Here is a 12,940-nt window from a genome sequence, read left to right on the forward strand (position 1 = left end):
AAATACTGAAAAATGCCATTCTGCTGTGTGTGCGTTAGTTTGCCAGGGCAGCTGTAACAAAGTAGCACAGACTTGAGTGTCTTAAACAATAAAAATTTATTGTCTCACTGTCCTGGAGGCTGGAGGTCCAAGATCAAGGTGTCAGCAGGGTTGGTTTCTTCCGAGGGCTGGGAGGAGAATCTATTCCATGTCTGCCTCCTGGCTTCTGGTGGCTGCCGGTAATCTTTGAAGTTGCTTGACTCTAGATGCAGTAGTCCAGTCTCTGCCTTCATCTTCATATGGTGTTCGGGATATGTCGCTATGTCCAAATGTCCCACTTTTATGAAGATACCAGTCACACTCGATTAGGGCCCACCCTAATGACTTCATTTGAACTTCATTATCTCTATAAAGATGCTGTCCCTAAATAAGGTCACAGTTGGAAATATTGGAGGTTAGGATATCAACTTATTTGGGGGGTGGGGGAGCAAGCACAAATCAACCTGTAAGAGTATGTAAAGAAGAGAAACAACATTTAGGCTGGAAGACAGATTCAGTATATTTATTGAGTGGCCTTGAGGTTCAAAATAAGGAATATAGACATTATTCTAGGCAATGGAGCTCTGTGGCCAATATGTACACAGGGATAAAATCACCTTGGGATCCTAAATATGCTTTTATATACAACTGGGATGCAAAGTTGTGAAATAAATAATAGAGATAGATGAAAATGAAGCTAAAAGAATAGTCAGAATATTATATGTCTGAAGTGAGGTATTTGGATGGAAGGTTATTTATTTCAAATTATTATTAAAATTATTACATTGATTATGATATACTTTATATGTTATAATTATATATAAATCACAAATAATTTATGATATAAGTAATTATAATAAATGTGAATAAATAATAAATATTGTATATAATAAAATATAATAAACAGGACTTATAATAAAAATACATTTTAATATAATTTATATTTCTTTAGGAAGTAAGATTTTGTGATTTTTCTGTTTGTTACTTTTTTTAGAGACAGGGTCACCCTGGCTGGAGTGCAGTGGCACGATCATAGCTCATTGCAGTCTTGAACTCCTGGGCTCAAGTGATCCTCCTACACCTCGGCCTCCCAAAGAGATGAGATTATTGGCATGAGCCACCATGCCAGCCAAATTCAGTTATTATTATTATTATTACATTTCTTATTCTAAGTAATTTTAAAGATTTTTATAAATAATTTATAATTAAGAGATGGAAGGAAAATTTTACCTTTCCTTCAACTTCCAAGAGATGGAAAAGTCCCTGAACATGGCTGGGACATCCCAGGGCTGGACACACAGACCAGGCCCCCATTTATTCAAGTACCTACAGCCCTGTTGTCAAACACTGTCTGCTGGGTGAGATTAGCTGTCTTCTGGGGATTTAGCAGGGGTAGAATTTGCTAGCTCTGGAGCAGAACCTGGAGGGATTTCCACTAACTTCTTGAAACTTAACATCTAGAAAAAAAAATGTGCTCCTTCTCTGCCCTCCCCCCAGGTTTCACGCCTATTTGCAGGTACACACAAACACACAGGCACGGCCACTGGTACCTTCCCGATGGTACAGGCATAGACGTGCCAATGTGCTACAGACAACAAACTGAATTTCTTAACACAAATAATTCCCAGGAAAATATGAAGAGCAGAATGATATTTTTTCAACTTTCGTGGAAAAAGTGAAGGCAATATTTGGGGTGGGAGGAGCACAGAGTTTGAAATCTTTCAGACAGCCTTATTCATAAGCTGCACAAATAATTTTCTGGTAACTGTGGACAAATGAACTAATCCTGCACACTTTGGTTAACATGCTATGTAAGTAGAGATGAATGTGTCATATGCTATTTGAAGGATTAGATGAAATAAACTATATAAAGTACACAATAAGTGCTGCATATCCCTTTCATTATTATGGATGTGAATTTTAATTTTGATAACCAAAGGATTCCAGGTATTTCTTCCCATAGATTTAAACGTGTGCTTGTGCTCGGACTGCCTTGCTATTTTATTCGTGAGTTGAAAAGAAAATAGCTGGACCATAAAAAAGAAACCAGAAGGTCTGTTTGGAAAAACCCATGGCTGTTACGGGTCTGTGATAGTTGTTAGCAAAACTGGTAACTATTGTTTGGATAAAGTTTCCTTCAGTCATTTTGCAAACCTGAATGTTGTGAATAATGAGATACCCGTTTGGGAGTTGAATAAAATCTATGCTTTCAAAGGAATATAGCAGTGTTTGTTAGAAGAAAACTTAAGGAACAATTTTAAATTTTTTATGCAAATACATGAAACTAGGCCTGCAAAGACATATAATAGGATGAAAACGTTGGTTTTGAAATAGGATGTAAATAAAACATCCTCCTTTTTTTCACTGCTTTTGTATGTTTTTGTACTCAATAATTCCAATAGACATTTTCTGGGCAACAGTTTGTCAGCAATTATTCTGTTGAGGATCTGGAAAAGAAAACAGTAATTAAATACCTTCACTTATCCTACTTTATCCCTGACTCTGTGGCTAAACTTAAGCATGGATTGAAAATAAACGTACCTTGAGATAACTTAATATAGAAAAGTATTGGGTATTCTTGGCCTTGAAACGATCTTCTAGACTATGGTAGGCATTAAGTTCATTTATGAATATTATTTTTACTCTTTCTTTTGATCTGTCTCTAAATTGATAAACAAATACTGTGGAATATTTCATTAAGAAAAAATATGCACTTAATTCCTAATAGGTGAGCCGTGGCAATAACTGAATATATTAACTCTGCAACGTGGGAGAGGATGTGGCCCGCAGGATAATTGAATCTGTGTAATAACACCTTAATTTTTAGATGAAGCCATTTATATATGGTCTTCCCATTTTGCTAAATGACAACAGCATACAGTGTTTCAGGCCAATACCTTGGAGCCATCCTTCAGTCTCCTTTTTCTTTCCTGTTCCACATTGAGTTCATTGGCACTCTCATCAGCTGTACCTAGAATTGAACAAATTCTCACCATTTACTCTGGTCCAAACTCACATTAGCTCTTACCTAGAGGATTGCAAGATAATTACAGTTTTTCTCCTTGCTTTTGCAAGGACACTCTTCAGCCTACCCCTAGCACTGCAGCTGCAGTGTATTTTATAACGCACTCCTCTGCTCAAAACCCTTCGTGGTCTCTCATGTTTCCTCATCCTACCTAAGAGAAGACCCCCCAACTTCCAGCTTCCGTGCTCTCTCAACCCCTCACCCTCCTTTGTTTTTTGCTGTATGGCTATTCACTAACTTTTATCCCATAATTCCATGTGTTCATTTGTGTGCCTAACCACATAAAAATACAAACTCCATCCATAAAGGGACTTTCTTTGCCAAGGTTACTATGTTATGCCTGCTTCCTGAACAATGCCGAGCACATAATAAGTCAGACAGAAATATATGTCGATTAAATTTCTGTTTTATTTGGTTTTAATGATTTTATTTGGTGCTTGGAATCTGTAGGTTTCATGGTACTCTCTGATGATTCTTTAATGGATGAAACAGAAGTTTCAAATTTATATTTTCCTCTCCTCACAACCAGTCACTAATACTAAAAATTAATTAATCTTCCTTAGGATCCCATTTTATTTCTTAACTCAGAGAAATGTAATTAGCCTATGCTGAGTTGTTTGATATGTTTGGGGGATGAAAACCTTCATTTTGTTGGCAATATAAATAGTCTTCTACCCTCTCCCCCAGTGGGAAAAGAAAAGAAAAACAACAAAAGAAAAGAAAAGAGGTGTTAAGCCCAATTATATTTCCTAAACCATATTCTTTTCTATCTGGTCCTACAAGTTATTTGCATACCTTTAAAAATATAATGCTTCCTCTTACTTTTTATTTTTCTGCAACTATGTTTGGTATTTAGCACTCAAAGGTTTTAGCACTCAGTCATATTGACCTTCTTGAAGTTTCTTGGGCACATGAAGCTTGTTTCCATCCTAGGTCTTTGTTTCTTTGTGTCCAGGATGCTTTTTCAGACTGCCTCCTGGCGAGCAGAGGTTTTGGCTCAAATACGTCCACCTTGAAGCAGCTTTTACTGACCACCATAGCTATCAGGCCATTAAATATGAAATGTCCGATTTTGAATGAAAGTGTAGTTTAGTATATCTCAAACAAGCATCAGTACAATTAACCAAAGTGTGGGCCTAAACTATCAACACAGTTTTGCCATCTTAACGGTAGCTTGCTTATGCCAGCAGCAAATATGCCTGGAGAGCAAATGGCAATGAAATTGCTACAGGCATTTTTTTTTTTTTTTTACAGCTTGTTGAGAATTGAATGTTTTTCCTTGCAAGAAGTGGTCCACAGCCTGGAAGAAGTGGTCGTCAGTTGATGCAAGGTCTGGTGAATACAGTGGGTGATAGAGAGTTTCCGAGTCCATCCCAGTAGTTTGACCAGCGTTGCTTGTGCAACATGTGGTCAAGCATTGTCTTGCAAGAGGACTGGCCTGTCTCTATTGACCAATCTCAGCTGCTTTATCATATGTATCCTCATCATTTAGTCCAATTGGTTGCGGTAGACATCTGCTGTAATGTATTGACCAGGTTTCATGAAGCTGTAGTGGATAATACTAGCTCTGGACCACCACACAGACACCATTAGCTTTTTCTGATGAGCATTAGGTTTTGGACTGTGTTTCGGCACTTTATCTTTATCCAAGCATCGTGTTGAACGCTTGTGATAGTCAAAAAGAATCCATTTTTCATTACACATAACAATACTATGTAGAAATGATTCACCTTTCTGTCATGACAGCAAAGAAAAGCAAGCTTTGAGACGATTTCTCTTCTGTTTTTTTTTTAATCTTTTTTATTTCAGCATATTATGGGGGTACAAATGTTTAGGATACATATATTGCCTTTGCCCCACCCAACTCAGAGCTTCAAGTGTGTCTCTTCTGATGCTCATTTAATTCATGTGACACCCATCTATCAAGATTCTTCACTTTGCCAATTTGTTTCAAATTGTCCAGTGCTGTTGGAATAGTAATGTCAAACCTTGCTGCTAATTCACACATTGGTTGAGATGGATTCGCTTCCACTCCAGGTTTCAGCTCATCATTATGCACCTTGGTCTCAGGTCACCCACATGGCTCATTTTCAAGATTAAAATCACCAGAACAGAACTTCTCAAACCATCGACACACTGTGCGTTCATCAGCCACATCCTTCCCAAACACTTCATTGATATTTCAAGCTGTCTGCACATCACTGCTTCCTCGAGGGAACTCATATTCTAAAATAACACAAACTTTTTACTTATCCATGGTTTCACAAAATTTACTCTAAAAAAAAAAAAATTGAAAGATAATCACAAGTCAAACCATGCGTTTGAAAGAATGAGGATGTACCTTCACAGCAAAAAGAAAACAAGAAGTGTCAAAGTAAAATGTCAGAGATATCAACTGTCAAATTTAGTACTTAAGGAAGTTGGACATTTCATACTTAAAAACTTTAAAAAAGCCATACTCTGACAATGACTTTTACCTACATGCCGTGCTTTATTTTTTTCATTAAAGTAGCTCATGTTGCTATACAAATTTAGTTGCAATTTTGTGCCCTCCACTAAAATAAGGTTCCTTTTGATCAATGACTTTGTCTAATTCACCCTTATGTCTTCAGCTAGAACATCCTTCCTATATAATAGGGGCTCCATATTTGTTGAAAGAAATGAATGAATGAATGAATGAACTCATATAGACATTGAGCTGCTGAAGGGGGTTTACAAATCCCTTTAACTTGTTGTCATTAGCTGCTTTTGGAAATACTGTTGTCAGGGACAGGCTCTTGAGAGTTCTCTAACCTATGAGGCAATTTCTTACCATTTCTTTTAAGTTGTGAAGTTCTACTTGAGTTGTTAAATTCCAAATTAGTTTAAAGAGATAATCAATGGTAGATCAAAATTTTTCATTTTCGACAAAGATTACTTGATAGCAAATCTACCTACCTTGTTTTATTTTATCTTTAAAGCCTAAGTGTTTGAAAATTGATATCACAATTCCAAACAATGTCTACAGTGTTTAAATTTAAAAGGATATCAGTTGCTATTTGGCAATGAAATCTCATTGTATCATGAGCTGCTTACTAAAGGTAATTCTGCAGTCTTCCTGTGCTCCAGTCGTATCCCACCCCATGTGAGGCAATTGGAAAGGATACTGTCCTGAGTTTCCAAAACTGTCGGACCACTCCTGCTCATTCTGCAAGATGTAGCAAAAATGACATCTCCCCTATGATGCCTCTGTGAGTTCCCAAGTAGGGTAAGTGAGGCCTTGGGAGCCCCATGATCTTGTTCAGATGCAGCTACAGTGGCAGGCAGTAGAAGTTTTAGAACTTATGAATCGCCTGCCCATGTGTCTCTTCCTCCCCACTGTGAGGTTTGGGGATCATGCATGGATTGTATCTGTAACTCTGAAGACAAGTTGGAGTTTTTTTTTTTTTTTGCTCCTCTGAGATCAGGTAGCCTTTATTCACTTTATTAATCCTCATCCTACTTTGCATCTTCTTAGAGTTCAGAGTTCTCTTCCCACCGAGTCTTGAACATTACTCAAGTTGATTTCTGTTCCATCCACAGTGTCTACACTCCTGTCTTCAAGAATCTCAATAATGGTCAAGCACCCAGACCCACCAGTCAGTCTTGTTGCCCAATGATTTAATAAATTATTAAATTATAATAAAATATATTAATATTAAATAGCAGTAAATAATGACAAATCATTATTAACAATAAATCATTAATTAAACTCATCAAATTCTAGAAAGGGGATCTGAGAAGGAGATTACAAAACAACAGATCTCCTTCCATCAGATCTTCAGTCCGCTGCTGCCCTTCCTCTGTCTCTCTCCATTTCCTTTTGTTTCTTTAAAGCTGTAGCCAGATCTTTCCCCAGAGATCCTTCCCCAGGCTTAGGCTCCATATGAGCTCAGATTCTATCCTCATAGCAAGCTTATTCAGAAAGGTTCCCAACAAAGAAAGCTTTCCCTTTAAGAAAAACTGTCACACTACCCAAAAAGAAAATTTGTTTTTCATCTCAGACACACATCTTATCCATATTTGTCATGAGCGTTGGATCAATAATTCTGTAGTTGTTTGAAAAATACTTTTATTGACTATACTGGTCTTAGTTACCTTGGTCCCCAACCAATTTCAGGTAACTTTAGAAATCTTCTATTTTAGTTATCCTTGACTGTGATTTGAATGACTTAATTGATTTGTGAGCTATTTTGACTTTCCTTTTGTCCTTTACAGAATTCTCTTCAAGTCAAAGAGGGGAAAGGATTGTGTGAAAGTCATCTCTTACTTAGGAAATATTTCTGTAAAATAAGTGAAGTGCCATTTTTTGAAAACTGAAAATATCAAAATTTACCTTTATTATTAGGATCTTATAGTAATAGAACTACATAGGTGGAATGAATGAGAAACTAGAGATCTTTGTAAATTGAGATATTTCTGACTACTGAAAATACCGTACATTTTAACAAGTGCCTCCTGCCAGCGTTTAAGAGAATATAAGCATAATGACACATTTCCCCTAACACTCTAATTGCAATCTCAGAAAGTATTTCCTTTAAGGACCTGAGAATAGTAATAAACCTATTTCGTAGAGACTGTATTTTGTAAACCCCAAAGCACTAATAAATGAGAATGCCTCCAGTGATAAGATAAAACATTTCATCATAAACAAATACCCACATTTTGTATAGTAGAGATGATCTGTTATTCCCTGGGGGGAGGCTGACAATATCTGGACTATTTCATTACTCCTCTGAAATGGAATTTGACCATAAAGTAAAAGGACGTATTTTTGGCCTTTTAATTACCCAGGATTTAAACATAGGTATGATACAATGACAAGCCAATCGGAGATGTGTTTGGCCTTCTAAATCCCTTTCAAATCCTTGTCCCAGGGCCAGAACCCAGTACCTAAAAAGGAAGTCTGCACAAGCAACACAAATTCTGCCCGCCGAGCCCGGGCACAGTCTGCTTCTGCAAAGATTGTGTAAACGTACTTCATGACATTTCTGCTCAGTAGCAGACAAGAGCATAAAATACATTTAAGTGTGTTATCTCTGTTTTGGGAGGCAGCTTAGAAAAAAGGAACGGAACTTTGAACTGGAAATCAGGGATCTGAATTACAGCTACAACCACACAATTGACTGCATGCACAGCCTTCGCCAAGTCATTTCTGAGTTCCAGGTGTCAGGTGCTTCATCTGTCAATATGGGTGAAACTATTTGCCCTGTTATTAAACTGGGCATTCTCTAGGGATGGTTCACATCTTGTTCTTCCTTCACATCACAACTGTGCCTGGCCCATTGCTCAATAGAGGCTTTTTGAGGAATTAAGGTAGGTGTGTTGCGGGGAATAAAATGAAAGCTTGTTTCTTTGGAATAAGCTCCAAAGAAAATGTGGAATGATTAACGCAACTATAATTTCATCATACATTCTGCATTATTGAAGATGCATTATTTATTCCACAGTTTGCACAAACACTAACACCATGTTATACGAAACCCTCCTCTATGACGGGTTTGCTTATTCTATAGCTCCCCTCATAGTTCTACATGGCCAGAGAATTTCGCATTTACCTGTTTTGTTCTGTTATGTCAGCCAAAGCTAGAGTGACCCTGTATCCCAGTTTGCCAGAGACCTCTGCAGTTTACCTGTGTTGTCCTGACATAATTATTAATATCACTCCCTTTCATGGACAAACATGCAGCAGTTTGGATAATAAATTATGTGGTCACCCTATTTAAACATATATAAAGATGTTTTATGATATTCTTTATGAAGGATGATGTTATATATGTTCCTTATAAAGGAACATATATAAGGATGTTCTATGATATTCTTTATGAGAGACAATACATAAAACCAGAGAAATATATGTAGCTCTTTAAGGTTTTAAGCCTTGCTCTTTAGAGTTCTCTGATCTCATTTGGGTAGCTCATCTGTGTACAGCTAACCAGCAGTGCTTACAAAATCAGGAGATGTCTCGTTCAAGGCCTTAATTTGCTGACCTAGAACTGCTTTCTGCTTGCCCACAGGAAATCTAGTCTTTTACCCGTCTCCCAATTCTGGAACTTTGGGAAATTTCCAAGATCTGCATTCATTCAGTAATATTCACAGGACAAGCATAGCTAGCGTGACTTAAGTTCCTGGGTGTGGAATGGTGAGCAAGAATGGACAATCTTGGCCCACATGAAGCTCCCTGTCTAAAGGAAGAAACAGATATCACTAATTTTACAAATGTAAAGCTGAACCTCTGATGCTGTATCTCATAATGCTTTACATAAGAGGTGGAGGTGTAGAGTGCTCTGAGGACTCACAATCAGGGGATTTGAGCTGGTCAAGATGCCCAGGGAAAACTTTTTGAGCTGAGATCAGAAAGATCAATCAGAAACACCTAGATGAAGACATGAGCAGAGGCAGGACACAGCTTGTGCCAAGGCCCTGGGGAAGGGAGCTTGCGCACAGGCTTGGGAGGGAACAGAAAAGACAGAATTTGCACAAGCACACAGCACAGCAGGCAGGAAAGCCTTGCAGGAAACGAGGCTGCAGAAGTAGCTCAAAAGGTAGGGAAGAGACTCAAGTGCTTTCAGCCAGAAGTGATATGATTAGAATTGGACTTGGAAAATACCAGCTGAGCCAATCTGTGGAGAATAGATTGAGAGGCAGGAGAACCAGGGGAGGGGAGGTGACAAGGAAGGAGGCGAAGTTTGGTGAGTGTGGGGTTTGAGATGCCTGCTGTCTTGAGCCGCCTGAACGGACAGCTGTATGAAGGTAGCTACAACGCGTGGAAGAGAAGTGAGAAAGAGAGGGCTTTGAGAGCTATCAAGGTTTTGCCAGTAGTTTGCTAATACTTACTTAAGCCACTAACATGTTAAATGTGTAAGGTATTGCATACATGGGAAAGAGAAAAACACAGGGAAAGAACTTAGTAAGAGGCAAGCAGGCAAGTGAAAAGTCCCGGAGAAGACCCCGAGAAGAAATGACCAGCGAGGTAAGGGGGAAATTCAGGCAATGATGATGTCCTAAAGCCAGGGCAAGAGAGAATTGTAAAAAGGGAGTGGCCAGCAGAACCAAATACCACAGATTAAGTTAGCAAAACCTGAAAAGTATCCATTCGATTTATCAACTAGGAGGTTACTGATTACCTTGGAAATATCAGCTTCATTGAGGAACTGGTAAGGATTGAAGGCGGATTTAGATTGGTTAGGAGCAAATGATTGACTGAGTACACACTGCGTTTTTTAAGTAGTTAGAACATAAAAGTAAAAATAGAGGGCAACATAACTAAAAGAGGAAGAAGGCTACATGCAAGAATTTTTGTGAGTGTTGTTGTTTTGTTTTGAGCAGGCAGTGGTATTCTGACAAAACAGGTTGGGGTTGAGGGGTAATATTAATAAAAGCTCCGATATGTAGCTTTTGCAGATGACTGTGGTGTAAATATTCTCATCATGGCTAAAGTGAGGGTGTCAAGGTGATGTTACTGGATACAGATTTGAGAAGAGATATCTGGAGTCAGCTACCAGCCCCAGCATGTCACTGCATAGATGCCAATGGAGTGGGACAGGTTGAAGTTTGTGTTAGAATTGGGACAACTATCAGAGCAGATTAAGGTGGGGAAGATAGGATCCAGAACAAAGGTAGAAAGATTAGCATTGAATAAGAGAAAAGATGCCTCTTCTACTGAGTTGGGTGGCAAAGAATTAGGTTGGAATAAATTTATACAGAGGAAAGGAAATTGAATTAATTTTCACTTCATAGGCTACTTTACCTGTAAATTAGGACATGAGGGCTTTGCTGAGAGTGAAGAAGTGGCGGTTGGTACACAATGTTGGGTTGGAAGGAACAGTTAAAGTTTTAAGGACAAGGAGATGTGGAAGGAAAGTTGGACAGTATTGAGGTCCCAATGATGTTGAAAACTGGGCTTTGCACTAGCACCAATCTGCAGTCTCATGGATTTATCCAGAACTTACCAGCACAAGTATAGGATTGCATTGTTCATGGGTTGAAATATTGAAGGCATGGGGATGACAAGAATTCAGGGGAGCAGTAGGTATTGCCAAGAGGATGTTTGAAGTGATAGGCTGTGATGTCTAAGTTAAAAAGAGAGAAAAAAGTAGAGCCAAAAGGAGCTTTTAGAAGTAAAGAAAATGCTACTTTTAAGGGATTTGAGGTCTGAGTGAGGTTGTATTAATAAAACAGATGTGGTTGAAATAAGTTGAGAGAGCTGAAAAGATACAAGATTCTGGTTAGAGAATAGTATCACAGAGTGAACAAGTACAGCGGTAGTAGAGTTTTGGGTCTCCATGGATGTGACTGTCTGAAACCGAGTGGAAGTTAAGACTATCACAATGAGTAATCAGGGCACCAGAAAGCAGGATTTTGGGCAATTATTCCAAAAGACATTGAAGTCATACATGATTTGGGGTTGGACATTAAGACTTTAAACCATGTACCACAGTTTTTGTTAAAGTAGGAGGTCTCAATGGGATGGTAGCCACTCATAGGGAGAAATGAAGTATAAAGCTGAGCAGTGTGGGTGTCAGAGCAAAGCCTTTTCTGCAGGTAGTGAAGAAATAATATTTTTAAGTTAGTAATGAAGAAAACTAACAAGTATATCCTGAGATAAAGGGATTAAAAGAATACAAGGAAGAGGGAAAGGTAGAGAAGGAGGGGGAAGAAGCAAAGAACCTGAACTTTAGAAAATATTGAAAAATGCAGGAAAGATCCCAAATGCAGCTACAGTGGAGAGGAGAATGTAGTTCTCTCTGAGGATAAGAATATACAAGAAGGTTTTGGATTATTTGTGTGTGCGTGTGTGTTTGGTTTGGTTTAGATTTATTAGTTTGCTTTGATTTTAACCATCCATACAAGTGTATCTGAAGAATATATATTCTAGAAGATGGTGATGGGATGACATTTTAAGGGACAATAATTGAAATGTTTCAGTGCCAGAAAAACATAGGTATTCTTAATCACTTTTGATTTTTGCATGAGAAGAGGTACTGTGAGCGTATCTTCCAAAACAGGAAAAGTTCACGTATAAGATCCAAGTTGAAATGTGAGCTTCTCAGATAGTATTTTTGGATTCATTTCTCAACTGCAAAAGATTGGGATCGCGAATACGGCTTATGGGTGTGTTAAAACTGTACCCTGGCAGAGGAAGTAGCCTTGGGTGGTTAAACTGGCTTTGAAAGCAACCAGTTGTGTTGACTTTCTTAGGCTGGTACCAAAAGCACATATAACAGAGCCTGTTGAATAACAAGAGCCATGGTGGACATTAACAGTGTCACAGAGGGAAGTGGGGACCATTCCTTTAGCAGAAATTGAAATATTAATGGTTTTTTTAACATACAATTCCATCATCATTGGAAAATGTTTATGTTAGTAGATAATGACTAATGTGGTTGTTGGTTGTTATGAATTGGTTAGGGATTGGAATGAACATTTCCTCATATCTGGGCATTAACCTACATGATAAAGTCTTCTTGTGGCATAAATTTGGGGTGGGGTTGCCTTTTTAAGGTATGGCTTGCTTTTTCATCCTTCCTGTCATTTCTGGCTTAAACATTGTCCAGGAAATTCACCCATACTGAAAGAAAGAGCTGGCTCCCTTACTTGGGTTTTATCCTTCCTCCTCTAGAACTGACAGTCCTCAAGACAATGTCCTCGAGTGGCATGTCCTGCTGTAGCTAAATGGCAGTCATATTTGTTTTACTACAGCACTTCATCAAGTGACCTCATTTTGTGCCATGTCAGTTTATAGAGAGTAGCATAAGGTGCAACAGGATAGGAAAGTTGAGTTTTCTGTATTTCTGCTTCATTGAAAACATGATTTTGTTTACTGACAAGTAAATGGTATAGGTGTAGGGAAAGAATAGCCACCACCATATTATTTTG

General features: G+C 38.2%; 1 protein-coding gene across 2 annotated transcripts in view; it reads left to right on the top strand.

Moving 5' to 3' along the window:
- Positions 1–12,940, top strand: part of CHRM3 (cholinergic receptor muscarinic 3) — a 435,162-nt gene that overhangs the window by 255,346 nt on the left and 166,876 nt on the right. The window lies entirely within an intron of this gene.

Source organism: Microcebus murinus, chromosome 19, assembly GCF_040939455.1.
Source record: "Microcebus murinus isolate Inina chromosome 19, M.murinus_Inina_mat1.0, whole genome shotgun sequence".
Lineage (NCBI taxonomy): Eukaryota > Metazoa > Chordata > Mammalia > Primates > Cheirogaleidae > Microcebus > Microcebus murinus.